A 27,699-nucleotide genomic window follows, 5' to 3' on the forward strand; every position below is an offset into this window, starting at 1 on the left:
TGAAAACAGAGATGGGTTGGGTTCTTCTGTGACAGCAGTGGCAGGAGTCCCAGTGTCTGTTTCTTAGCTCTGTGGGTGTCAGGAGCAATGTGGTCCTAGCACTTCCTGATCCCCCAACTTACTAGTATTGACAGAAGTAACAGCTCCCTTTGTGGGCCACTTCTACCATCTTGTTCTAGGGGTCATTCTTGGAAGCTCAACCTAGAGCTCTTCCGATAACCCTTCAAACAATTTTGTAAGCATATAATTCCCTTATTAAAGGGTTGTTGAAATTAGCCAGAGTGGTTTCTGCTATTTGCAGATGGACCCTGATTGACAGACCCTATAAATATCCCTTCCTCTCACACCCCCACCTTCCCTCAAGGCTGTGGGTTTGTTTGAGCGTTTTAGTCCTATAAGCTTACCAAACCTGGGAATATATAGCCCTCTGTAGGATATTCTCAACCAATTATAGGTCAGAACAATAAATGTAGAAAATTTCTCCCGCTAAAATATATTGAATGTGTGGAGAGAAAAGAAAGAGAAAGAAAGAGAGAAAGAGAGAAGGAAGGAAGGAAGGAAGAAAGGGAAAGAGGGAAAGGGAGGAAGGGAGGGAGGGAGGAAGGGAGGAAGAAAGGGGAAAGGGAAAGAAAGAAAGAAAGAAGAGAAAGAAAGAAAGAAGAAAAAGAAAGAAAGGAAGGAAAGAGGGAGGGAGGGAGGGTGGGAGGAAAGAGAGAGGAAAGAATACAGGTATATAAGGCAGCTTTGGTGAGTTGACACTGAGCAGGGAGAACCAGATGCTGAAGCAGAAGATAAATCTTGCCACCTTCACATTTTTAACCCACAGCTCCCCCTGATGAAGATGAGTTTGGTTTTAGGGCAGAGTTGACCATCAGGAAAACCAAATCACTGAGAAAGTGGCTGGAGAAGTCACCCGTCCCAACCGGCTTCCTTGCCTGGGTCTGCATTCAAGATGCAAATTTTCCAAAATGCTCTGGTTAGCAAATAAAAAGCTGGTTGTGCGATCTAAAGAAAAATCCCTGATACTACGTTTGTACCCATCCCAAGTACTCTTTCAGGAGGAGATTTATTATTTTTATTTAAAAGTAAAATGTAGTTATTTTTATTTAAGGTAGTTCCCCATCTTGAACACATTTACATTTTTCTTCCCTCATTTACAGCCTATTTCCTGAAAAATGTTGAGAAGATTTAAGAGTCTAATATTTTCCAAGGTCATCTCATGATTCATCAGTTTATTGTTTGTTAAAATATCAGCCCCAAGAAACTGGCTTAAATGGGAATGTTCATCTGGATTTTCTCATCTGATTTACTTCATGGATGACATGAGAATTAATTAAAAGATTAAAAAGTCAACATTGTGCCGAGTCTCTTGAATAACAAAGAGGCCCTGCAAGAACCAAGTGAGGCTACAACAGGCACCCCTCGTCCTATAATATAGAATCATATATTAATAGAATTTGTAACCAGGAGGGGCCTTAGACCTGTCACCCTATTTCACAGAAGAAGAAGCCAGGCCCTAGAAAAAGGAAATGACTAACTCAGGATCACGCCCTCAGCCAGAGGCATAGCTAGGACTAGAGTTCAGGTCTCCTGAGAGTCACCCTCCAGTGCTCTCGGTCTTGCTTATTTTCAAGTGTATCCTTTTTGATCACTCTTCCCTTTCCTGTTCTGCAGCTGTTTCTACTTTAGTAGGAGTCAGACACCTTTCTGATTGTCCCTACTTAGGAGAAGTCAAAGGTCAGTCAAATAGCTGAGAATTTCCTTCTCATCTAGAGCTCCATAGAAGTCAGGACCCCCATCCCCATGGTGCGGAGGAGGAAGATAAAGTTCAGAGATGAAGTTGACTTGGCCGAGGCCACACAGCTAAGGCTCAGACTCAGGCCTCCTAACACCCAAACCAACGTCCTTCCCAGCACATTATAATAGATGGCCTGGTAGCTTCCATGTGCTTTTGTTTTCAGAAGCAGATAGTAAGCAGAATTTTGTCTAATTAAAGGCCATCCAAGGGGGATTAATGAAGTACAAAAAGGACCTTATTAAAAGGAGTTGTCCTCTACAAGGCAAGCCAATGGCAGTTATTCTTCCACAATGAACATTAGAAGAAGTTCTTGTGTAATTTTCCAATCATTTAACTTCAAGATTTCTATCTATATAGTACATGTGGGTCTGCATGTCCTTTTAAGATGGGCTGAATCAAGGATGACTTAGCAGAAAGCTGCTAAAGGTCAATGATCATGAGCTATTACCTTTCTTCATGTATAATTGTTTACCTAATGAAAGTAATATAAGCACATTACAGATCTTTGGAAAATTTAGGAGAGAAAAATATATACCCATAATTCTACCGTCTACCATGTTATTGTTATTATTTTGCATATTTCCTTTCTGTCTTTTTCCTAGAAGTGTTTTACATAGTTTTAAGTGGTCTTGCTCTTATTTCCGTAGCATACTTACAACTCTGAATCCTGCTTTCCCCTCTGGTATTAGATCATAAATATTTTTCTTGTAATACATTGTCTTCATGAGCATCATGTTTAATGGCTGCAAAACATTCTACCTCATGAGAACCCCATAAAGTGTCTTTTACCTTTTGCAAGGTCCATTAACGTTATTCCAGGGAATTCCGGGGAATGTGGAACATTATTCCACATTCAAAGTTGGCAATAGCATTTGTTTGAATTTCAAAAAGTAAAAAGTAGCTCAAGGGCCTCCCTGGTGGCGCAGTGGTTGGGAGTCTGCCTGCTGATGCAGGGGACACAGGTTCGTGCCCTGGTCCAGGAAGATCCCACATGCCGCGGAGCGGCTGGGCCTGTGAGCCATAGCCGCTGAGCCTGCGCGTCCGGAGCCTGTGCTCGGCAACAGGAGAGGTCACAACAGTGAGAGGCCCGCGTACCGCAAAAAAAAAAAAAAATTTCAAGGAAGAGCGACTTCCCTGGTAGCACAGTGGTTAAGAATCTGCCTGCCAATGCAGGAGACATGGGTTCAATCCCTAATCCGGGAGGATCCCACATGCTGTGGAGCAACTAAGCCTGTGAGCCACAACTACTGAGCTTGTGCTCTAGAGCCCATGAGCCACAACTACTGAAGCCCGCGCACCTACAGCCCACAAGAGAAGCAGAGAAGCCATAGCAATGAGAAGCCTGCACACCATAATGAAGCGTAGCCCCCACTCGCCACAATTAGAGAAAGCCTGTGCAAAGCAATGAAGACCCAACACGGCCAAAAATAAATAAAATAAATAAATTTTTAAAAAATTCAATAAAGAGCTGGAAAATGGATCCACCCAGTAGTAGTGAGCACCCCTGATACCCAAATAGTGGTCTCTAAACATCATTTACCACTAAAAGGAATTAGGGCTCACTTGAGAAAAGGCTGATTTTAGGTCTGGAGCAGGAAAGGTACAAGATGAGTCTGGAAAAAATTGTCATATTAGGGATAAGAAAGCCAAAGGCCACAGAGAGTGTCAAAACCACTTAGGAGTCCTCATATAGCTCAATAACAAAAAACAAACAACCTAGTTGAAAAACGGGCAGAAGACCTGAATAGACTTTTCTCCAAAGAAGACATACAGATGGTCAACAAACACATGAAAAGATGCTCAGCATCACTTAGAGAAATGCAAATCAAAACTACAATGAGGTACCACCTCATCCCAGTCAGAATGGCCATCATTAAAGAGTCTGCAGGGCTTCCCTGGTGGCACAGTGGTTGAGAGTCCGCCTGCCGATGCAGGGGACATGGGTTCGTGCCCCGGTCCGGGAAGATCCCACGTGCCACGGAGCAGCTGGGCCCGTGAGCCATGGCTGCTGAGCCTGCACGTCCAGAGCCTGTGCTCCGCAACGGGAGAGGCCACAGCAGTGAGAGGCCCGTGTACCGCAAAAAAAAAAGAAAAAAAGAAAAGAAAAGGAGTCTGCAAATAATGAATGCTGGGGAGGGTGTGTAAGAAAAGGAACCCTCTTACACTGTTGGTGGGAATATAAATTGGTGCAGCCACTGTGGAAAACAGTATGGAGGGTCCTAAAAAAGCAAAAAGTAGAGTTGCCATATGATCCAACAATCCCACTCCTGGGCATATATCCAGACAAAACTAGGATTCAAAAAGATACATGCATCCCTATGCTCATAGCAGCACTATCCACAATAGCCAGGACATGGAAACAACCTAAATGTCCATTGACAGATGAATGGATAAAGAAGCAGTGGTACATACATACAATGGAATAGTACTCAGCCATAGAAAAGAATGAAATAATGCCATTTGCAGCAACATGGATGGACCTAGAGATTATCATACTAAGTGAAGGAAGTCAGAAAGAGAAAGACAAATACCATATGATAGCCCTTCTATGTGGAATCTAAAATATGACACAAATGAACTTGTCTACGAAACAGACTCACAGACATAGAGAACAGATTTGTGGTTGCCAAGGGGGAAAGGGGATGAGGGAGGGATGGACCAACCCTGGTCTACCAGAGAATTCCCTTAGTGTCTTTTTCTAACTTTTAAAAAATTTGTGAGGGAATTCCGTGGCGGTCCAGTAGTTAGGACTCTGTGCTTTCACTGCAGAGGGCCCAGGTTCAATCCCTGGTAGGGGAACTAAGATCTCGCAGGCTGCACTGCACGGCCAGGAAAAAAAGACACTAAGCCTAAGAAGTTTAATAGACAACAAGTACTAGTGAACTTTCCAAAAAGAGATAATTTCTATGTTATATACATTATTCTAGTGTTGGAAAGGTATCTAACTTGTTTTGTGCATCCAGCGAAGCACTGACGCCCAAAACTCAGCAAGATTAACCTCACTTGGAACATAGATGCAAAAATTCTATTTAAATTTCAGCAAGGCAAATACAATAGTGTATCAAGGGAATATATTATGACAAAGGGAGGTTAATTACAGAAGTCCAAGAATCTAATTTTAACTTAGAAAGTTTATATAATTCACTACATTTACAGATTAAGGCATCTGATGATACCAACAAAGGCTAAAAAATAATTGGTAAAATTTAAATCTATTATTGATTAAAAAAAAAACCCACAAACCTCTAAGCAGCTAGCTCTAGAAGGGAAATTTCTTATCTTAATAAAACAACTTATGAAAACCTACAGTTATTATAATACTTAGGGGTAATTTTAGAGGTAATCCTATTAAATCAGGAATAAAACAAGGATGCCTGCTTTCATGCTACTATACAGCATTAAACTGGGAGATCTAGTCAGTAAAATGAAATAAGAAAAATGAATGAGAAACCTATAAATGAGGATGTTTTCATCTACAAATTAGAGAAAATCTAATTTGAAATAGCTTATACAATAAATAAATTCTATTATCTCACATAATAAGAAATCCTGAGGTAGGAAGTCTCCAGAGCTGGTTAATTCAGTGGTTTGCCGACCTCATTAAGGACCCAGGTTCTTTCTATTTTTTAACTCTACCATCCCCTGGAGGTCAGATTTGTAAATCTTCCAAGCTTGCCTCTCCCAAGGCAACAAGATGGCTCCCATATTACCAAGCATCCTATATAAATCTGGGATGCAGAAGGGATATCTATTCCTCTTTGTTTCTTTTCAAGAATGGGGAAATGTTTCCCTGAAGCACTGCAGGGTATTTTGTCACCTCGTATTGGACAGAACTAGGTTATATGCCCATCCCAGAACTATGTAATAGAACTCCCAGTCTGCCAGGATGGACAGGTAGTCAGAGAAAGAAAGAAAATCTTGGGGGTGAAGACCACTGAGACTTTGGTGTGTTTGTAACTACAGGATAACCAAGCCCATCCTGACTTGATCAACAAAACCTAAAGTTAACCAACATCTTTATTCTCCTCTTTGAACAGTAAATCCAGTCACTCTCTTTCTTGATATGCTACCCTTACTCCCCCCTTCTCTCTGTAATTCAGCACTTTTATTAATTTCTTTTAAATACTTCCAAAATGTGTCTATGCAGGTACAAATTCTTGCATAAAAGACAGAAAATTATATATTCTACAACTTCCTTTTGTTACTTAAAATAGATCCTGAAGTTCTCTCCATATCAGTACATAAAAAGCTTCCTAATTTTTTCACAGCTATATAGTAAATCCCTGTGAAGCAGCTACTATTATTTTCTTCATTTTACAGATGAGATGTTAGGACATCTGCCCATGGTCACACAGCTGTTAGAGTAGCAGAGCTGGGATTTGAACCCAAGCAGTCCAGCTCTAGAGCACTCGCTATTCATCACTATAAATCAAAAGCAAAAGGACACTATTTAATAAGAACAGGCAGATTTTTAAAGTCAAATTTCTAGAAATGAAAAAGAGTCACTCTTTCATTCATTCACCAAATATTTATTGAGCCCATAGTATGTGCCAGACACAGTTCAAGGCTTTGGGGACATTGCAGTGAACAAAACAGACAAAAAAGCCTAGTCTAATAGAGTTTACATTTTACTAATGAAGATAGATAATAAATATAATATATAGCTTATGAGGTAGGGGATAAGTGCTAGAGTAAAAATCAAGAAGGGAAAAGGGGTATGAAATGTTAAGACGGAGGGGTTGAAGTTTTAGATAAGGTACCTGGGAAAGCTTCACTGAGCAAGTGGTGTTTATTCAAGACCTGAAGAAGTAAGAGAGCAAACCATATGGATGTGTGGGGAAGAACTTTTCAGGCAGAGGAAACAGCCAGAGCAAAGGCCCTGATGGGGAACCATGCCTGGTATTTTTAAATAACAGCAAGAAACTCGGTGTGCGGGGGTGTGGAGAGAGAGAGAGAGACAGAGAGAGAGAGAGAGAGAGAGCAGTGGGAGATGAGTCCAGGAGGTAACAACAGGCCGGATCATGCAAGGACTTGCAATCACAGTAAGAACTTTTTTGCTCTGAGTGACAAGGGAGTCACTGGTGGGTTCTGAGCAGAGGGAGGCAAGCATTTGACTAACATTTTAACAAGGTCACTCTGCCATGTTGAGAATCGGCTGAAAGCAGACCAGTCAGGAGGCTGTTGCAATAATCCAGGCAGGAAGTATTGGTGACTTGGACCCGGGGGGGGGCGGGGGGCAGCAGTGAGGATTATAAGAAGTGGTCCAATTCTGGATCCATTTTTAAGGAAAATCCATAGGATTTGCAGGATTTGCAGTGTGAGGCAAAGCGAGGAAATAAAGATGACTCCAAGACATTACCCTGAATGCCTGTAATAACAGTTACCAATAACTGAGATAGGGAAACCTTCGGGGTTTGGGAATGAAGAACAGGAGCTCAGTTTTTAATTTTCCGAGTGGAGCTGTCTCATAGGCAGCTGGATATGTGGGTCAGGAGTTTAGGGGAGATGTGTGAGCTGGAGATAGAAATTTGGAAGTTATCAGCATATCTATGGTATTTGAAGTCATAAGACTGATGACTTCATCTGGGAAGTGATTTAAACTGTGAAAAAGAGAAGAGTCTCAAGAACTGAGCCCTAGGACTTCATCATTTAGAAGTAGGGACGATGGGGCTTCCCTGGTGGCGCAGTGGTTGGGAGGCCGCCTGCCGATGCAGGGGACACAGGTTCGTGCCCCGGTCTGGGAGGATCCCACATGCTGCGGAGCGGCTGGGCCCGTGAGCCATGGCCGCTGAGCCTGCGCGTCCGGAGCCTGTGCTCCACAACGGGAGAGGCCACAACAGTGAGAGGCCCGCATACCACAAAAAAAAAAAAAAGAGAAATTGAGGATAGAATGAAGAGATTCAAGGTGCATTTAGTGGATGTCCCTGAAGAAAAGAACAGAGAATGTGAAAGGCACTATTTAAAGAGAAATTTTCTATAATTAAATTTGGAAAGACATGAATGTTGTAGGTTCGCTTCCCCGGGAAGTAGACTGAAACAGAGATTAGTGTGCAGGAGGCTTATTATGGAGAGCTCTTGAGTGGAAAGGATAGAAGCAGGACTGGGCAGAGTGAGAAGGTGAGGTGTGATGCAGCCTCAACAAAGACTTCGGCCAACTTCATGGGAAGGATGACCAATTGTCCCCGTTTGCCCAGGATCCAGGGGTTTCCCAGGATGCAAGACTGAGGGGTTTTAGAGACATGAGTCCTTGGCAAAGGACTGGTTGATTATCCTACCAAAGGGAGCTCTGACGCTAAGAAGGACCTTTAGAATTGTCCCACATTGAGACAAGAGGGCTGGCTCTTTGTACCCCTGTATTGACGAATCATTGGATGCCGGCTGCCCTTAGGAAGGGGTGTAACCTCTTGAGCAAAACAGCACTATTCAGCTGAGGGCAATTCCTGGAGAATGCTGACATCTGAGTGTTGTCTTCTGGAAGCACCCCCAGCTCCTAGCATCTGGGGGATTAGGTCCTTCAGTCCTGAAGAGGGATCCAGGTGGTGCAGGACAGTGTTGAACATAATGAGTCTTTCTAATTAAAGTAGTAAATTGTCTTGAACAGAATAAATAATACAAATCCACACCTAAACACATCATCACACCTGCAGAACGATATAGACAAGAGATAAATCCAGCCAAACTGGAAAGACAGACTGTCTACAAAAGAACAATAATTACTGAGAACAGACTTCTTATCAGATAACGAATGCCAGAAGAAAATGAAACAATATCTTCAATGTATTAAGGAAAGTAATTGTCAACCTGGAATTCTATATTCAGCAAAATCATGTTTTAACACTGAGCACAGAATAAAATAAAGACATTTTCAGACAAACAAAAGACTCAGAGTTCATGTCTCACTAACTCTCAGGGAAAGAATTCCTGAAGGACATTCTTCAGTAAGATGGTATTATAGTTGAAGGAGTGTGATGCATGAAGCAGTGTGAGCAAATGGGTAATCTAAACCCTAATAAACATTGACTATTAAAAATCACTAATTTGTTGGGGATGTTTAAAAACAAGACGGAAATACATTTTAGGCCACAGTAATGTGGAATGTGGGAGACAGACAAAGGAATTAAATCTTTATAAGACCTTGTATTTTTTTTAGGGGGGGATGGCAATACCAATTAGCTTTGTACTTTATTATGTCAAGAATGCATACTAAATTCAGAGTGTAAGCAGCTAGGCCGTGAGCCGTGGCCGCGGGGCCTGTCTCCGCAACGGGAGAGGCAACAGCAGTGAGAGGCCCGTGTACCACACACACACACAAAAAAAATTCAGAGTGTAACTCCTAAAAGAACAAAAATAGAATACATAACTTCCAAACCTGTAGAAATAAAAAGGGGGAGCATAAGAAAAACTATATTAATACAATAGAAAGCAATAAAAGAAAAAACAAAAAGCATAATAAAGGAAAAGCACAAAAAAGGAAAGAGAAATAAATCCAAATAGATTACTAACCCCTATAAATTTAAACGATTAAACCCAGTGTTTAAAGGACAAAAATTCTCAGACTAGGAGATAAAGTCCAACTGCTAAGTTCTTTTTAAAGAGACAAACCTGAGACATAATGATATAAGAAGGCTCAAAGTAAAGAGATGGATGTATAAACACCAGGCAAATACTTGTGGAAAGAAAGCTGGTGTGGCAATACCAGACAAAAATAGATATTAAGGCAAAAAGCGTTACTAGAAATTAAGTAGACCTCAGCTTCCAGCCAAGATGGAGTAACGAGAACTGGGTTTACCCTCTTTGCCTGGAACAACTAAAAAACTGGACAGAATATATGAAACAAAGGTCTTTCAGACTTTGGACATCACACAGCACAGTGATCCCTGATAGGGGAAACACATTAGTGAGCCCTACGATTGCTCCAGTTTAGTGCTGGAGAGTTTCTAGCTATAGCCAGGCAGGGGGAACCCAGGCAGATGCAGGGTCTCCGAGTTGAAGGGATAAATCCCGGGAGTCTAAGGAAGCCAAAGCTGTTGGAGTTTGCAGGCACAGTAGTGGAGAGGAGAAATTGCACGCAGAGAAAGTCAGTCCCAGAGATCTGCACAGGATCCCCCTTGAGTCCTCAACTGAATGCTCATCAGCCCATGAGTGTGAGAAACCTACCCACAGCCAGAGAATGAATGACCCAAAAAGAGCAGAGGTAGCAATCCCGGAAGATGACACAGGGCTAGGAAGAATTGGGCTCCCATCAGACAGAGTGGAAGACTCTGTAATTCATAGGGCATTGAGTAACCAGAAGGGTACTGCCTCAGTAGTGGGGAAAAATCAGCCCTAGACTAAAGTCTACTTGGATCCCGCCTAACAAAGCTTGAAAATAAAAAAGCCTTAAAAGGATCAAACTGTTCCCAAGTAATTTAACTGTGTCTCAGAACAAAGCTCAAGAATATTTACAGGCATACAAAGCATCCAGCATTTAACAAGGTAAAATACACAATGTCTGGCAACCAATCAAAACTTACCAGGGATGCAAAGAAGCAGGAAACTCTGACCCACAATGAGGAGAAAAATCTATCAATAGAAACACATCCAGAAACAGCACAGATGACAGAATTAGTAGATAAGAACATTAAAAGTTATTGTAACTATATTCTATAAATTCAAGAAGGTAGAGGAAAGATTGAGCATGGTAAGATATAAAAAGACCCAAATTGAACCTCTAGAGATGAAAATGAAAGTTTTACTGGATGGTGTGAAGATTAGACACTGCAGGAGATAAAAGAGAGAATTCATCAGGAAGTTATAAAAATCCTGAACTGGTGCATCTAACAAAGGAGACTCAAAGTATATTAAGCAAAAATTAACAGATCTAATGGAGAATTTGATAACTTCACGACCATAAATTTTAACATTACTTTATTAAAAAAAATAGATAAAAAGGCAAAACTTTAAATTAAATATACCTATAAATTAAAAATATACATTCAAAGTAAATACAAACTGGCATTGCAGGTCTTATATCCTCATTCGCTGAGACATTTGTCATCTACTGTGAGCTCTGCAAGGACAGGAACTGTGTACTGATCAGGACTGAATCCTCAGAGCCTGGCATGGGACCTGACACATTTTAGGGTATCAGTGAGTAAATATTATATTTATAATATTTATAGTTCTAAATGAAGTAGCTAAAATATTATAAGGCTATAGAGGACATAAGTGCACAATTAAGCTTAAATTAATGGATACGTATAAAATTGCACATCACAACAAATAGAGCATACATATTTTTTTCAAAAACACCTACAACAGGGCTTCCCTGGTGGCGCAGGGGTTAAGAATCCGCCTGCCAACGGAGTGGGGGGGAGGAACTCGTGTTCGAGCCCTGGTCCTGGAAGATCCCTCATTCAGCGGAGCAACTAAGCCCGGGTGCCACAACTACTGAGCCTGCGCTCTAGAGCCTGCGTGCCTAGAGCCTGCGCTCCGCACCAAAGAGAAGCCGCCTCAATGAGAAGCCCGCGCACGGCAACTAAGAGTAACCCCACCCCCAACCCCGCTCACTGCAACTAGAGAAAGCCCGTGTGCAGCAACGAAGACCCGACGCAGCCAAAAATAAATAAAATAAAAAATAAAAAACCACCTAAAACATCTACAAAAGTCAACCATTAAGTAGCCATTAGACAATGAAAAATGTGCTATTACACTGCTGCAGGATAGTCTAACTGGAACTTATGTTTTCTATGTAGGTAATGAACTCAGATACTTTTGACAGTTTCTGCAAATATAGTTATGAACATTGTTTTGTTTTCTGGGAAATTGAGGAGGGGCAATACTGCCCTCATACTGACAAGCTAATATCACGTCATAATTAGAACACAGCAGGTCCCAAAGAGGTGACTTAACAAACCTCACAATCAGAGAATTTAAGGAGTCAGACCAAATCTCTGTATTGATCTTCACCTTATTGATAAGAAGAAGCTAAGAATATTAACTGTAAGTTTACACTATATTAACTGTATAATAAATTGTCATTCGGCTCTCGCTTCATGTGTTGTTTCTATAAACTCCCCCATCAAAAAGCCCATTCAACTGCTGTTAGCTATCTGGGTTGATTTAGCCTTATCTGATCACAGGCAAGCATCTGGTGCCCAAAGCAGTCAAAACAAAGTGAACATCAGTCTTATAGGAGATTGATTTTCTTTTCTTGGTAACACCTTTACTGAGATACAATTCACATACCATACAAGTCACCCATTTAAAATGTGCAATTAAATGTTTTTAGTATATTCATGGAGGTTGAAATCATCAACACATTCAATTTTAGAATATTTTCATTATACCAAAAAGTAGTTCTGTACCCATTAACGGTCACTCTCCGTTACTTTCCAGCCCTAGGCAACCACTAATCTACACTCTGTCTCTACAGATTTGCCTGGACATTTCATATAAACAGAATCATACAGTATCTGGTCTTTGTGATTGGCTTCTTTCACTTAACAGTTTCAAGGTTCATTCATGCTGTAGCATGTATCCATACTTCATCCCTTTTTATTCCTTTTTATCCATACAAGTCCCTGGTATAGATAATACCACATGTTATTTATCCATTCATCAGTTGATGGACATTTGAGTTATTTCCAACAATTATGAATAAGTTGCTATGCACATTCCTGTACAAGTTTTTATGGGAACATATGTTTTCATTTCTCTTGGGTATATACTTAGTAGTGGAGCTGCTGGGTCCCATGCCAGCTCTATAAGTAACATTTTGAGGAACTGCCAGGCTGCTTTCTGAGGCAGCTGCACAATTTTACATTCCCATCGGCAGTGTATGAGGGCTCCAACTTCTCCACATCCCTGTCAGCACTTGTTATTATCTGTCTTTTTGATTGTAGTCATCCTAGTGGTTATAAAGCACTATGTCATTGTGGTTAGAATACTGCTTTAATGAGGCTTATTTCTGATTGGGTGTTTTGCAAGATAAATGAGTGTTTTTAATCACTTTGCTATAATATGCATTTTTATCAACTTTGTTTACCCATAAAAATAATCAGTTTTGCTATATGAATATGAAGTGTTTGGTTATCTATTACTATGTAACAAACCATCCCACAACTTAGGGGCTTAAAATGACAACCAGGGCTTCCCTGGTGGCGCAGTGGTTGAGAGTCCGCCTGCCAATGCAGGGGACACGCGTTCGTGCCCCGGTCCGGGAAGATCCCACATGCCACAGAGCGGTCCGTGAGCCACGGCCGCTGAGCCTGTGCGTCCGGAGCCTGTGCTCTGCAACGGGAGAGGCCACAGCAGTGAGAGGCCCGAGTACCGCAAAAAAAAAAAAAAAAAAAAAAAAATGACAACCAGTTTATTATCTCTCATGGTTCTGTAGGTTGGCTAGGCTCAGCTGGGTGGTTCTTCTGCTCTGTGTGATATCGGCTGGGGCTGCAGTCACCTGGAAGTTCGACTACACAGAACATCCAAGATAGCTCAGATACACGTCTGGTGACTTCACAGGGATGGCTGGAAGGCTGAACTCAGATGGAATACTTGAGCGGTTGGGACTCTCCACTTCATCCTGGGGCATCTCTCTCTCTCTCTACATGGCCCCTCCAGGATGAGAGTAGTTGGATTGATACATGGCAGCACAGAGCTCCCAAAAGTGCAAAAGTGGAAGCTTTGAGACCTTTCTAAGGCTGATGCTCGGAACTGGCACAGCATCACTCCCATCACACTCCATTGGGCCAGTCTAGATTCTGAGGCATGAGTCCTGGGAGGCGTGGACACTTAGTGACCATCTATGAAGACTAAATGCCCCCAAAAGAATAGTCTACTCAGGCGATAATAGTAATTTTTCTAATTTACTAACATTACTGATAAATGCTTTCCATTTTTTAAGGCATTTAAGTCATCTATCACTGAGGACCTTTTGAGAGGCAGGAAAGAACTTGAGCTCACAAGAAACCACCAATACTCTCAGAAAGCATCCTCCACCACCTTCCAGATTTCTTATTCACTAAAGCATAAAGGAGATACAAAAAGGGTCATTTTTACCAAAGAAGCTAGAGAAAAAAAGACCTCCAATGTCAGCTAATAAAGATTTTGCTGTATATGGAAACTGTCAGGTCATTCTTATTTTCAAAGCACACCTTTTGATGTCTTTGAATGATTGCCTTGTCCATCATTCCACATGTTAGATTCTTTCTTGACGTGCATGCTTAGATTTTCCAACACAGGCCACCTTCCCCCATGTGCCCCACTTTGAAGAGGGAGAGAAGCAGAGGTCTTCATGCTTCAGAATTTGACTCTAGTTCTGAATAGCACACCTGAAGACATTCTGTATTTCACTACATTTGAAAGTACCTTGCCAGCATCCAATCGTAAGGTAAATTGGGGTTTTATATTTGAAAAGCACTCATTAAGTTCAACAACAGAACTGATCCCTGGTGAGGTAGGAAGCTCCCATCCCCAGAAGGGTTCGGACAGAGCTGGGTCACCTGTCAGGGGTGCTACCATAAAGATTCGGGAAAGCTGGAAGAGCCCTAACAAATTCCAGATCTTATTCTTTTAAACCTGTTAAATGTAGACAAAGCATTGCCCACTAATGAGAGGCTCAGTTTCTGAAGTCAGACAGATCTGGGTTTATAACCTGGCTTTGCCATTTACCAGCTGTGGGAGGTTCGACGGGTTTTTTAAACTCTGTCAGCCTGCTTCCTCATCTGTAAGGTGAGTATAATAACATTACCTATATTTCAGGTGTGGAGCTATTGCTGAACCAGAAAGCATGCAGATGCTCCAGCCTTGGAAAAGCCTTGGAACCCTCTTCCATATGAGGTCATGGACTTTTCTGAGAATCTAATGAGAGCTTTGGATCCTCCACATTGCCCCCAACCAATACACATATCATGAAAATTGCTACAAGTTCATGGGGTTCAAAAACCCCTAGTTGTCCATCCGTGGTCCTCGTAGAGAGTTATATAAACCTTTGCTCTAGACTAAACACAGCAGCCACAAGCCCACAAAGAGAAGGCAGTGAGTCCTCATGAAAATCACAGCAGCTCTGATGGCAAACACATTTTGTCTTTTGAGAGTCTCAGTCTGCCTCTGAAGTCACGAAGTGTAATCTGAGACTGAGCGGACCCTACAGAAATTTCCCTTATTTTGTGGTTTAAGAAATATCTTCGGGGACTTCCCTGGTGATGCAGTGGTTAAGACTCTGCACTCCCAATGCAGGGGGCCCCGGGTTCGATCCCTGGTCAGGGAACTAGATCCCACGTGCCACAACTAAGACCCTGCGCAGCCAAGTAAATAAATACATACATACATACATACGTACATAAATAATAAAATTATTTTAAAAAGAAATGTCTTCAGAAGAATAAAGCTGAATGTGCAAACCATGACCATCTTATCTTAAAGGTTTTATACATCTTTCTATAATCTAAAATTTTCATTTTTTGAGAGGTTCTCTGAGAAAAACCTAATTTAACTTTTTTCAGAATTTTCCCTGGTTCTCCCACATAAAGACTTGAAGGCCCGAAGAGATTGAGAAGCTGACCTCAGAGGCTACGTCTGCGATTCAAAAGGATGAAGGGGAAGTTTGTTCATTTTCAGTATCTCACTCAAGCCCTGCCCTAGAGTACTACTTAGGGACTTATAAATCCTACAAGCGTTTGATGGCGTATCGGTTGAAAATGCTGAGTACCCACTGGGTAAGAAGACCTGGTCCTATAGCAGATGAAGAGAAATATCAGGTTAACCCATCTCAGGACTAGAGCTATTTTTCTCTAAGTCTTTACCCTCCCAGAGGCGGGTTGGTAGGGTCTCTTCGTGAATGAAGAGACATTATGATATCTTTTGAGTGTATTACTGTTAACCATTGATTTTTATCAAGAACAAATGGATACCATCTCTTGTGTCTGAATAAGGAGTTTTTGTGGAGTTTTTCTGTCCCTTACATTATTGTATGCACCTCCTCTTAGGCTGTTTTAAGCCACAGCTTGATTTTTAATAATTCAGTAATGAATCTGGTTTAATCTCTCTTAATCCTCTTGCCTAATTCTCTTTTCCATTAAGGGATTAAACACAGAAAAGAAGACGTGGCCAAATGATGACTCACTCCTCTTTCAGTGTTGATCCCCAAAGGCAGATAGTCGAGAAGAAACGTCCCAGAAGTGAATGAAACACACAAGTCTAAACTGAGAAATAAATCATCTGAGTCTCAGGCTATTTACTCTAACTTCCCCTTTCTTCCGTGACACAAAAATTAGTCTTAAAAGGTTTGCAAATGCTATTCACTGCTGCACCTTCCACAAGATATTCTCTAATGAAGCTGACATTACTAACTCACCGTCACAAACCATTTGCTTTGAGCTGTTTCTCTAATAACGGGGATGGGCCACACTGAGTCATCCACACTCTTGCCCAGTCCCCTAAGAACCCCGGAGACTCATTAACTTGACAAATGGCCAGGATTAGCAGCACAGGGACTGTGGCTGTGTCATGGAGCCTGGGGCTGGTGAACTGTGGACTTTTGGGGCCCAAGGCAGTATTAGGCTGAGGAGGCTGACAGGAGAGGCTGAGTCTCAAACTGGTTGGAGAGAGCCTGGTCCGGTCAACTTACTCTACAGAACCCAGAAATGGTGCCCTGGTCACATTCTCAGGGCTCTGTGTTGCTCTCACCTACTTGCTGTTTCTGCCCAAGCTGGTGAAGTGTATCATGATGGCGTGGGGCTGGAAGGGTCCCTGTTCTGGGGCCATCTGTGCTTTGCTCCTTCTGAATTAAACCTGGAAGATTCCCCCTTTTCCACTGCATTCTTACAATCTTACATGGCCATGTGCGGGGGAGAATAAAGTAGGAGCTTCCTATATGCCGTGATTTAGGGGTGCCAGATAAAGCCGCCTCCCTGAAGAGACCTGCCACATGGCTTACCATTCCTACAGGACACCCTCCTTTCAGGCAAGACATTGAAAGTGACTGCTGAAAAGCAAATGAGGTTCCACATATAAGCGATACCATATGATATTTGTCTTTCTCTGACTTACTACTGGGGGGAAAGCAGAGGGAGGGATAAATTGGGAGATTGGGATTGACATATACACACTACTATATATAAAATAGATAACTAATAAGGACCTACTGTATAGCACAGGGAACTCTACTCAGTACTCTGTAATGACCTATAAGGGAAAATAATCTAAAAAAGAGCAGATATATGCATAGGTATACCTGATTCACTTTGCTGTACAGTAGAAACTAACATAACATTGTAAATCAACTACACTCCAATAAAAATCAAATAAAAAAAGCAAATGAGGTTTGGGTGGTCTAACACATAAACCTATTTTTCCCATTAACACTTTTCAAATTAGTTTAGCAGATTTGCCCATTAGGATATTTGAACTCTGAAAATAGCACCCTGGACTGGTTACTTTTACTGCAGCCTGTGGCCCAAACTTTCAAATTCAGAATCCTGTGTATTTCTGCCAATGATCATTCCAGCCGTCACACTGAGACTTTGTGGAGAAAGTATCAAAATATGATGCTATCAAACACGAAACAGTCCACACTCTGCCACCCACATTCCTCAGCTGGTTTGGAGGCTACTTTCTTCATATTGTAAGAAAGCAAAAGCCAAACCAAGGTTGGGGGAAATGTTTAAATACTGTGACCTCTCAATGATCCAACCCAGGAGAGGAAAGTGAAAAAGATTACAAAAAATGTGCAGCACCAGTTCTCCAGTGTAGAAGTTCATGTCTTTGTATATACTCCCCTGGCAGGCCTGGCTTTCTGACTTCACTTTTGCTTGGGAACCTGCTCTGTGGAGTGCAGGTGTTTTCTGGTCTGTACCCCCAGCCATGTGGTAAGGCAAACAGGACAGCTTCTTTCCCAGGAGGGGTGGAGGATGGCATTTTGGAGGGTTAAGTTCGAAACAGGAGCGTATTAGCAAACCCATTTAACTTCACAACCAAGCCACACCTTCCAATCTAACTTTGCAATGAAACCGACATTTTAATCTCCAAAAATATTTTTATAAAAAAATAAAAATAATACCTAAGAAGGATCCTAAGAATCAAATGGGAAAAGAGACATACTCTTCTGAATTGCCCCACCCCGCATCTAGGATGGCTTTTGGTTCTGTCTCCCAGTTTTCAGGAGTGCGCTGTCGGGGGCTCAGGGCTGGAGGTTCTCTAGGGTATTTGTGACTCAGCCTTTCCCAACAGGCTCACCCAAGTATGTACATGGGCTGTCCACCGTTGTCCCACACTCTCAAGAGACAGTGCCCTCCGCCCCTCCCAGAACAGTGAACATAGGAAGTCTTGACACCTACTCAACAAATGCTTCTGCATTGGGTACCAAGAAGGATACTGAGGTTACAAAAATGAAAGGAAAATCCATGAATTCTTTGGATGATCTCATAAACAAGTCATGTCAATGACTATTACACTATATGTTAAATTCTAGAATAGAGGTACGTATACACAGGGGTTGTGGACACACAGAGGAAGGGATGTTTAACTCTATCTTGGGAAGGAAGGGCTTTGAAGAGAATACATATAATTTTTGGCTTCAAGTAATAGAATACAGTGGCCTAAGTAGTAAAGATACTTATCATCTCATATAATAAGAAATACAGAGACAGGAAGTACAGGGTTGGCCTGAATGCCTTTAAGAGCTAGGCTCATTTCATCCCGGGCGTGGGGAGAGAAGCTTTCATTTTACTTTAAATCTTCTCCATTGTGGATTTAGTAGAAATATCCCATTCTTATATTCATCATTTCTGATCCAGCAGTTCTGAATTTCTCCGCTAAAGAAGATATATTACAGGATTTTAAAAATTGTAGTAACTCACTCAGGCCAAACATGTTTTCTCTACTTATACGACACGCGTGAAGAAATACCTTTCAGTTCTGCAACAGTGACTGTATAACCGCGATTGCCTCAAGCATTGGTGAGTGTGCCTTATAACAATCATCTTAGAGCACAATCGGCCCTCCTTATCTGTGGATTCCACATCTGCAGATTCAACCAAACAACAGATCAAAAATATTCAGGGGAAAAAATTCCAGAAAGTTCCCCAAAGCAAAATTTGAACTTTCTGCACACTATTTACATAACATTTACATTGGATTAGGTAATATAAGTAATCTAGAGATGATTTAAAGTGTACAGGAGGACTGTGTAGGTTATATGCAACTACTACACCATTGTATAAAAGAGACTTGCGCATCCATGAATTTTAGTATCCATGGGGGTCCTGGTACCATTCCCCCAGGATCCTGAAGGACAACTATACTGGAATAATTTCTTTGCCACTCTAGTGAAAATGCCAAACTAGGTCAATTTCTGTTGTCTTTGAAGAGTTTTAGGGAGAAAAAGCAAGGTTGCAATTTTTATTGCATTTATTTGGTTACACAAGAGTAATACGCGTGTGTTTTAGAAGCTGTGGCCAATGAAGGAGGTTGTATAAGCTGAAGGTGTGCAGAGGGACAAATGGGGCTCCTGGAGTTGTGCAGTGCGCAACCAATGAGATCGTATGTGGCAACCGATTTCTGAACACAGAGCACAGAAAGGAAAAAATTCCCCATGATTCTACCTCCCAGCAACAACATTATTATTTTGCTACGTTTCCTTCCTCCCAGTCTTTCTTCTAGGTATATTGTAGTTTTAAATGATATTATAATGTACGCCTGCTCTATAACCTCTTTCATTTAACAGTTAATTATAAACATTTAAAATGTTTAATTAAATATTCTTGAAAACATCATTTCCAATGGCACCCTATTTTATTACTTAACACTTAATATAGTATTTTTTTACATGCCAGTCACTATGCTAAACTCGTTAAAAATATTAATTCATGTAATCCTGCATAGATATTTTTGTTTGCCTCTCCAGACCCCTCTACCCTCTTCCACCTTGCTCTGTGCCCCCAGAGGCCGACCTGTACAGACTGCATCACCCGGCTTCTGTGCCCTCTCACTTCCTTGGATTTGGCCAATGACAAGTTGTCATTGGATTATCATTCCCAACTCCACTCTCTTCCTCTCTCCCTGTGTTAGGATTCGCCATGGGAGTTTGCCTTCTACTAGAGTATGTGGAATATAAATAGCTCTATTCTATTTACTTTAGTCTCAGTCATGGGACATGCTTTGGCCAATGGAATGTTTGCACACTTGTTGTGAGCAGAGGCCTGAAAGGGACTTGCCTGTTTGGTTTGGCCTCTTGGTGGCTGTTCCCAAAATAAGAGGCCCAGGAAGCTGACCTGAACCCAAACAACCCAAAGCCTGAAGCAGAGCTGCTTCAGTCAACCTGGGAGTGAGAAAAACAAATGTCTGCAGTTTGTAGCCAGTGAGATTTGGGGTTGTTTATATGCACCATTATTGCAGCAGTGACAGACTTATCACAGATGTCTCAGAAGCAGCCTGGAGGGTGAGGTTAAGGTATGAAGGGTCACTGGGCTTTTCACAAAGAGCACAGCTCCTCCTAGGAACTCTCTCTCTCTCCAGGTTCCAATACCTGCCCAATTGCTCCCTGTGACTTCCTACTACTACTTGCCCAGAGTACTGCACTATCCTTGGTGGTTTCACTACACCCTGTCCACACCTCTGTAAAGAGTTCTTTTATTAAACTCTACTCAAATTATCTAATTTGAGTGTGTCATCTGTTTCCTGCATGGGCTCTGACTTCAAAATCCTCATAACCATCCAATGATGTAGGTACTATTGTTATCCTCATTTTACTAGAGGAAATTGAAACAGAGAGGTTAAGTAACTTGTGCAAAGTCACACAGCAAGTAAGTGGTGGAGCTGAGATTTGAATCCAGGCAGGCTGGATTCATGCTGACTTCACTATGCTGCTGTAGGTTCATCTAATGGGCCTGTCATAGTTTATCTAGCTCTGTATTGTTTAAATGGTGCTTATATGTTTTTTATCAGGTTTTTGTTTGTTTTTTCTGTTGTAAATACTGCTATGATGAGCAATCTCTGTATAAATATTTACTCATATTCAGGGTTAAGAACGTTTCTAAAAGTTAAATTGTTAGATTGAAGAGTATGAACTTCTTTGTTCCCCAGCCCTTTTTTTATTTTTTAAAATTGTTTCCTTTTGACTATAAAAATGATCAAATTCAGTAAACAAAATTCAAGCATTACAGAAATATATATCATAGCACACAAACAATTCCATACCCTCAAAAAAAAAACACTAACCCAGGATCTAAGTTCTCTTTAACAATAATTAATAGTAATTATTAATTTTTCTTATTAAAAAGTCATTAATGTGTACAGTAGAAATGCAAAAACGTAAAAAGAGAACAAATCATTTGTAATGCACAAGTCATGTTCTGTGTATATGTTTACATATGTGTGTAAACAAACACAGGATCATGCTACGAATACAGCCTAGTAACATACTTTTTTTCACTTAGCAATATACATCATCGTGAATATTTTTCATGTCCTTAAATATTCTTCTACAACATTAACTGCAAAGTATATTTGTGTAATTGCCTCTCATTCTACTGGAGCAATATTCTGTCATTTATGCAACCAATTCCCTAGAACTAGACATTAAGTTGTTTCTTTCTCTTAACTACAATAAATAAAATTCCCACACACATAGTTATAAAGAGGTATCTGCACATACTTTTTATTATTACTTAAAAATATATATAGTTGTGGAATTGCTGGATCAAAATGAACACAGGTTAATAAGGCTCTAATTCCTATTACAACTGGCCTTACAGGAAGGCTGCTGATTTATTCTCCCACCAGCAAAGGATATTATGGCTTTAATTTTTTTTTCCAATATCATTAGGTAAGATAAAAAATGGAGGGGGAGAACTTTTTGGTTTTTATTTACTTTCATTTGCTTACTAAGGAAATAGAACTTTTAATAATTTGTACTTCCGTGGCAAATTGTGTACTTTGCCATTTTTCTATTAGTATGTTTATCTTTTTCTTAATGATTTGTAAGAATTCTTTCAAATTGTCATATACACAGCAAAGGTTTTTCCCACATTGTCATTTCTATTAAACCTTTTAAAAATTTATTTTTCATGTAGTCAAATTTAATGTTTTCACCCTTATGACGTCTGCCTTTCATGTTTTATTTAGAAAGGTTTTCTTCTCCCAAAGATCACATAAACATTCACTGGTTCCTCTTCTGATTCTTTTGCAGCATTATTTTTTTTACATTAAAAGTTAATTTATTTGGGCACTTTGGGAGAGATAGAGCCCTAAATTTTTTTTTTTTTTTTTTTTTTTTTTTTTTTTTGCGGTACGCGGGCCTCTCACTGTTGTGGCCTTTTCCGTTGCGGAGCAGAGGCTCCGGACGCACAGGCTCAGCGGCCATGGCTCATGGGCCCAGCTGTTCCGCAGCATGTGGGATCTTCCCGGACCAGGGCACGAACCCGTGTTCCCTGCATCAGCAGGCGGACTCTCAACCACTGCGCCACCAGGGAAGCCCCAGAGCCCTAAATTTTTTTTTTTTTTTGCCCTAAATCTTTTGCATTTATTTTTTAAAAATATTTATTTATTTGGTTGCATCGGGTCTTAGTTGCAGCAGGCGGGCTCCTTAGTTGCGGCTCCAGGGCTCCTTAGTTGTGGCATGCAAACTCTTAGCTGCAGCATGCATGTGGCATCTAGTTCCCTGACCAGGGATCGAACCAGGGCCCCCCCCAGGGCCCGATCGAACCAGGGCCCCCCCCAGGCCACCCCCCCCCCCACCCCCGCATTGGGAGCACAGAGTCCTATCCACTGCGCCACCAGGGAAGTCCCTATTTGCATTTAAATGATCAGTCTATTTGCCCAACATCATTTGCAAAATAATCATTCCCCATTGACCTGAACCAGCTTCATCATATACCAAATTTCTAAGATGCTTTGGGTTCTCTTTCTGGACTTTTTATTTCATTCCATTGATCAATCAATTCTGTGCTAACACCTCACTGCTTAAAGCACTGTGGTTTAATAACTTTTAAAACCTAGAAGTACAATTACCCCCTTCACAACTGTTCCTTTTCAAAATTTTCTTGAACTCTTCGTCAGTGGGTCTTGTAAGCAGACGAACTTAAGAATAATTTTGTCACGTTCTAAGAAAAATCTTGTTGGAATTTTTGTTAAAACTGCATTCAACTTATTAACTAATTTTGGGGAAATAATCTTTATAATATTGAATTGTTCCATTTAGAAAGATGATGATATTCCACGTTCCATTTATGCAAGCCTTTTGGATCTCAAACTACAATTTGTGTTTTTCTTCACAAAAGCCTTGCGTAATTATTTAAAACAATGGAAGCTCCATGGTGGGTATTTTCAAATTCCAGGGAGCCCTGAATAGGAATCAAAAGACCCAATTCATAATTTTGACTACTCACTTAATACCTGGAAAAATTTACAAAACTCTTCTCTGCCTTACTTTTCTCAGCTGGACTAATAACCCCTGCCTTTTCCTGCTTTCAGAGTTTGCCTGAAGATTATACTAACACAGCAGTAGAGAGAGCCATGTTAATACAGGGGTTATTATTTTGTGAATATATAGCTAAAAATGGGTATGCACCCAGTAGGCATTTTACCATATAAAATAATCCAACTAATCAAATAATAATTAGTGAGTACCCAGAAAGTACCCAGCTGTCTTGCCAGGATTAAGTAGGTTTTCCGGATATGGGACCTTCAGTGCTAAAACCAGGAAAGTCCCAGACAAACCAGGGTGCATTGGTCATCCCAGCTGTCAGGCATCCCCTTCAAACTCTAAAATGCTAGAATTCCAGAGTTCTATACATAAGAGAAAATAGGCCCATGTTCCCAGGTTGTTTCCGTTCTAATAGGGGAGACATAGTGAATGCTTATGAAAAGATGAGGGAATGTGTACGTACTGAATTGTCCCATGAGGACTGGTGGTACAACAGGCATCTCAAAAGGGGATGACTGGCTTGCCGCGGAGGCTCTAGTAGTGGTGCTTGAACTAGACTTTAGAACCAGAAGCATTTGCATGGGATGGGACTCCAGGTGGGGGATGAGTGGAAGGTATGAATCAGAGTTTTGTTGCAAGGAAGAGAAGATTTAACACTCGGCCCCCAGACTGGTACACGGCAGGTACTCAGTGAACACAAGTTCAATCAAGTTCAGGGCACTTGGAATCAGAGAATTGGGATATGCGTGTAGCATCTATTTAGGGTCGTACACTCTGAAGTTCACAAGAGTAAACAGTTAGAAATGCAGAAAACCACCTAAGAGACTCCCTCATAAAACACTAGATGAAATACTATGAAATTTATACAACCAACATGTTTCTCTTTTTCCTTTGGCCGCCAGAGTTCTAGTGCTAAATTTAGTGCCCAGGGCCACCTCAACCGTGTTCCCACTAACTCCTTTCACTTCCTTTAAGCAGGCATTGTTCTTTCATATGCTGAAATACCTTCGTTTGCATTGCTCTAAAAAAATTACTGCCTGAAAAGACACTATGAAAAAATTAGAATATAAGGAAAAATGTAAAGAGGAAAGTTAAAATTCCTGATATTCCCTCTAAAAATAGCCACTGTTAATGTTTTAGTGTTCCCGCCTACACACATACCTGCTGGCTTTTTCTCTCTGGATATTGTACTGTATATGTTTTCTAAATTGCTTTTTTAACTTAATAATACTTCATGAAGATTTTTTCCATTTCAGTACATCACTTCTATATCAGTACTCTTAGCTGTTACATATTTTTTCATTTTATGGCGATACACTAATCTGTTTAGTCTCCTACAAGAATAGGGACATTGAGATTTTTCTAGATCTAGTTGTGTTCTGAATTACGCTGTTGTCTGATCATTTCCTTGAGTAAAGTCCTAGGACTAAAATCACGGGGCAAAGTCTATGTATACTTTATACGATATCATTTAGAGGTTAAGAGGCAAGTTCTAGGGACAGACTGCTTGGGTTCAAATCTTTTATTTTCCAGCTCTGTGGCCATGGGGTTTGTTCTCTAATCCCTCCAGCCCTGTGTTTCTTTAATCTGAAATTAAGATAATAATTGTACCTGCTGTATCTGACTGTTGTGAGGATTTCAGTGAGATAATGTGTGTGAAGGACTGAGCACAGTGTCTGACACAGAGTGAGCCCTCCATAAATATTTTCTATAATTACATTGCTAAAGTGATCTTCAGAAAGATTATATCACTTTTCATTGACACAAAGGTCAAGCCCTTTCAATTTGTAGAGATGTGGATGGACCTAGAGACTGTCATACAGAGTGAAGTAAGTCAGAAAGAGAAAAACAAGTATTGTATATTAATGCATATATGTGGAATCTAGAAAAATGGTACAGATGAACCGGTTTGCAAGGCAGAAATAGAGACACAGATGTAGAGAACAAACGTATGGACACCAAGAGGAGAAAGGGGAGGTGGGAAGAATTGGGAGATTGGGATTGACATATATATACTAATATGTATAAAATAGATAACTAATGAGAACCTGTTGTATAGCACAGGGAACTCCACTTCTCTGTACAGTAGAAACTAACACAACATCGTAAAACAACTGTACCCCAATTTAAAAAAAACCAAAACAAAGGTCAAGCCCTTTCAGCTATAGGATTTAAGTCAAATAAAAGTTAAAAAGTAGCAATACAAGCTGCTCCTTTGCCTACCAGGATGACAGTGCCAATTTACCTCCACTCTAAGGAGTTTCTCCAAGGGACAAAGGCTTATCCTTCTGCAAGTGTTTTAATCCAATCCCCCTAGTGGCCAAGAGACTGAATTTTCAAGATAACTAAACCAACCCCGTTCTTTCAAGATTAATTCACAAAACAGAAATAAAGGGGCTTCCCTGGTGGCGCGGTGGTTGGGAGTCCGCCTGCCAATGCAGTGGACAGGGGTTCGTGCCCCGGTCCGGGAAGATCCCACATGCCGCGGAGCGGCTGGGCCGCTGAGCCTGCGCGTCCGGAGCCTGTGCTCCGCAGCGGGAGAGGCCACAACAGTGAGAGGCCCACGTACCTCAAAAAAAAAAAAAAAAACAGAAATAAAGCAACCTAATTTTTTTTAATCTTAAAGAAAATATATAACGACCCAAATAACACCCCTCAATATCATCTAAGGTCTCTGCTTTCTAAAAGTTGCTAGCTTACTTTCCTAGACAGCTGTAGTTTGTTCCCAGGGAGGATGGATCAAAAAATCTGGCTAAAGCCATTGTTCTCAATCTTGGCTGAACCTCGGTATCTTGGAAAATAGAAATTCTCTAGAGATTTTGATTTGATCCGACAGTAGTGTGGCTGAACATCAGGATTTTAAAAAGCTCTCCAGGAAATTTGAAAATTCAGCTGAGGCTGAGAACCAGTACACTAAAGAAAGTTGGCAGGGATGCCCTCAAACTGATTTTAACCTCTTTTCCATCCAATCCTCAATCAGACAGGGAGAGGCTGCTTCCTCTCTCACCTCTTCCTCTGCTCTTAGAAGGGTTCCAAAGAGAATAAACAACAAATAATCCCCCTAGGTCTAACTCCTAGTTGCCTCTGCCTGGCTAGAAATAAAGTATGAACCACAAAAGGCAAGCCACGTAAATACTTTTTAAATTTCTAGTAGCCACATTTAAAAAGGGGAAAAGAAATAGCTGAAATAAAGTTTAATAATATATCTTATTTATCCCCAATACATCCAAACAATATCACTTCCATGTGTAATTAATATGAAACATTATTAATAAGCTATTTTACAGTTTTTTTCATACGAAGTCTTTGGAATCTGGTGCCTATTTTATGCTCACAGCACATATCAATTCGGGCCAGCCTTGTTTTAAGTGCTCAGTGTGTGGCCAGTGGCTGCCATATTGGCAAGGCTAGGGGTTACATGCAAATTAAGTAACCTCTGTAGGGCTCAGTCTCCCTTAAAATGGGGACATGGCAATGCCGCTCCTCGGCATTATTGCAATGATAATGAAATGCCTATTACGATGCTGGCAGTTAGCGAGCTCTCAGCAACGTTTAGTTTCTTTTATTAAGGGGAAGAGATGCACCAGGTCAGGTGGCAAATGGAATGACTCCTCTTTTTCCTCTAAAACAGGGTTTTTCAACATTTAACCCATGTTCCCTTTTGCTAAACATTAAAAGCTCATGCTTTCTTTGATCGTTTTTATTTCAAAACAGAATTTTAAAAGTTCAATATCATGACTAAAACTAAAAGAAAGAGCACAACATACTGCTTTGTTATCACTCTCCCTCCCCCAACCTGGGAGCATGTGCCCTCTACTCCCCTTTCTATGCTGAATCCTGCTCTGAAACATCTTCCTCACTTCAAGGTTGCTGTCTAAACTTCAGATGAGCCTTGCATTCATTTAGGGTTTTTTAATTTAAAATAACTTTTTTTATCACTATAAAAATAATGCACGCTTCCTAAACAAAAATCAGAAAATACAGAAAAGCAGAAAGAACAAAATCAGAAGCATGAAGTTGGCACCATCCACAGAATAAGCACTCTCGCAGCTGGTGTTCCCGACCCAGGCTGCTCCTCGGCATCACGAGTTCCAAGATACACAATGCCCAGTCCCACCCACAGAGACTGCGATTTAATTGGCCTGGGTGCTACCTGGGCATCAGGATTTCTTTTAATGCTCCCCAGGTGAATTCTGATGAGCACCCAATACTAGAGCCAGTGCCCTAGAGCAATGAGTCTCAGACTTGACTCTGCACACCAACCAGGTGTTGATCTTGTCAAAAATGCATACTTAGATTGAGTAGGTCTGGAGTGAGGTCCCGGATTCCACATTTCTATGAAGCTCCCAGGTAATGCTAATGCAGCAGGTCTGCCAAACATACTTTTAATATTCCATATGTTTCATTATTCGTAAATACCTATATGTACCTTTTCTCTAAAAATTCCTACCCCTGTTTTATAATCTGCCCTTTTTATTCAATGATCCATCATGAGCTCCTT

General features: G+C 40.9%; 1 protein-coding gene across 1 annotated transcript in view; it reads right to left on the reverse strand.

The window, feature by feature from the left end:
* TRERF1 (transcriptional regulating factor 1) overlaps positions 1-12,939 on the reverse strand; it is a 250,496-nt gene extending 237,557 nt beyond the window's left edge. The window contains exon 1 of the mRNA XM_032648293.1: positions 12,921-12,939. The gene's annotated coding sequence lies outside the window, so the exon portion shown is untranslated. The remainder of the gene's footprint in view (positions 1-12,920) is intronic.
* Between the last annotated feature and the right edge of the window lie 14,760 nt (positions 12,940-27,699).

This window comes from Phocoena sinus, chromosome 11, assembly GCF_008692025.1.
Source record: "Phocoena sinus isolate mPhoSin1 chromosome 11, mPhoSin1.pri, whole genome shotgun sequence".
Classification (NCBI taxonomy): Eukaryota; Metazoa; Chordata; class Mammalia; order Artiodactyla; family Phocoenidae; genus Phocoena; species Phocoena sinus.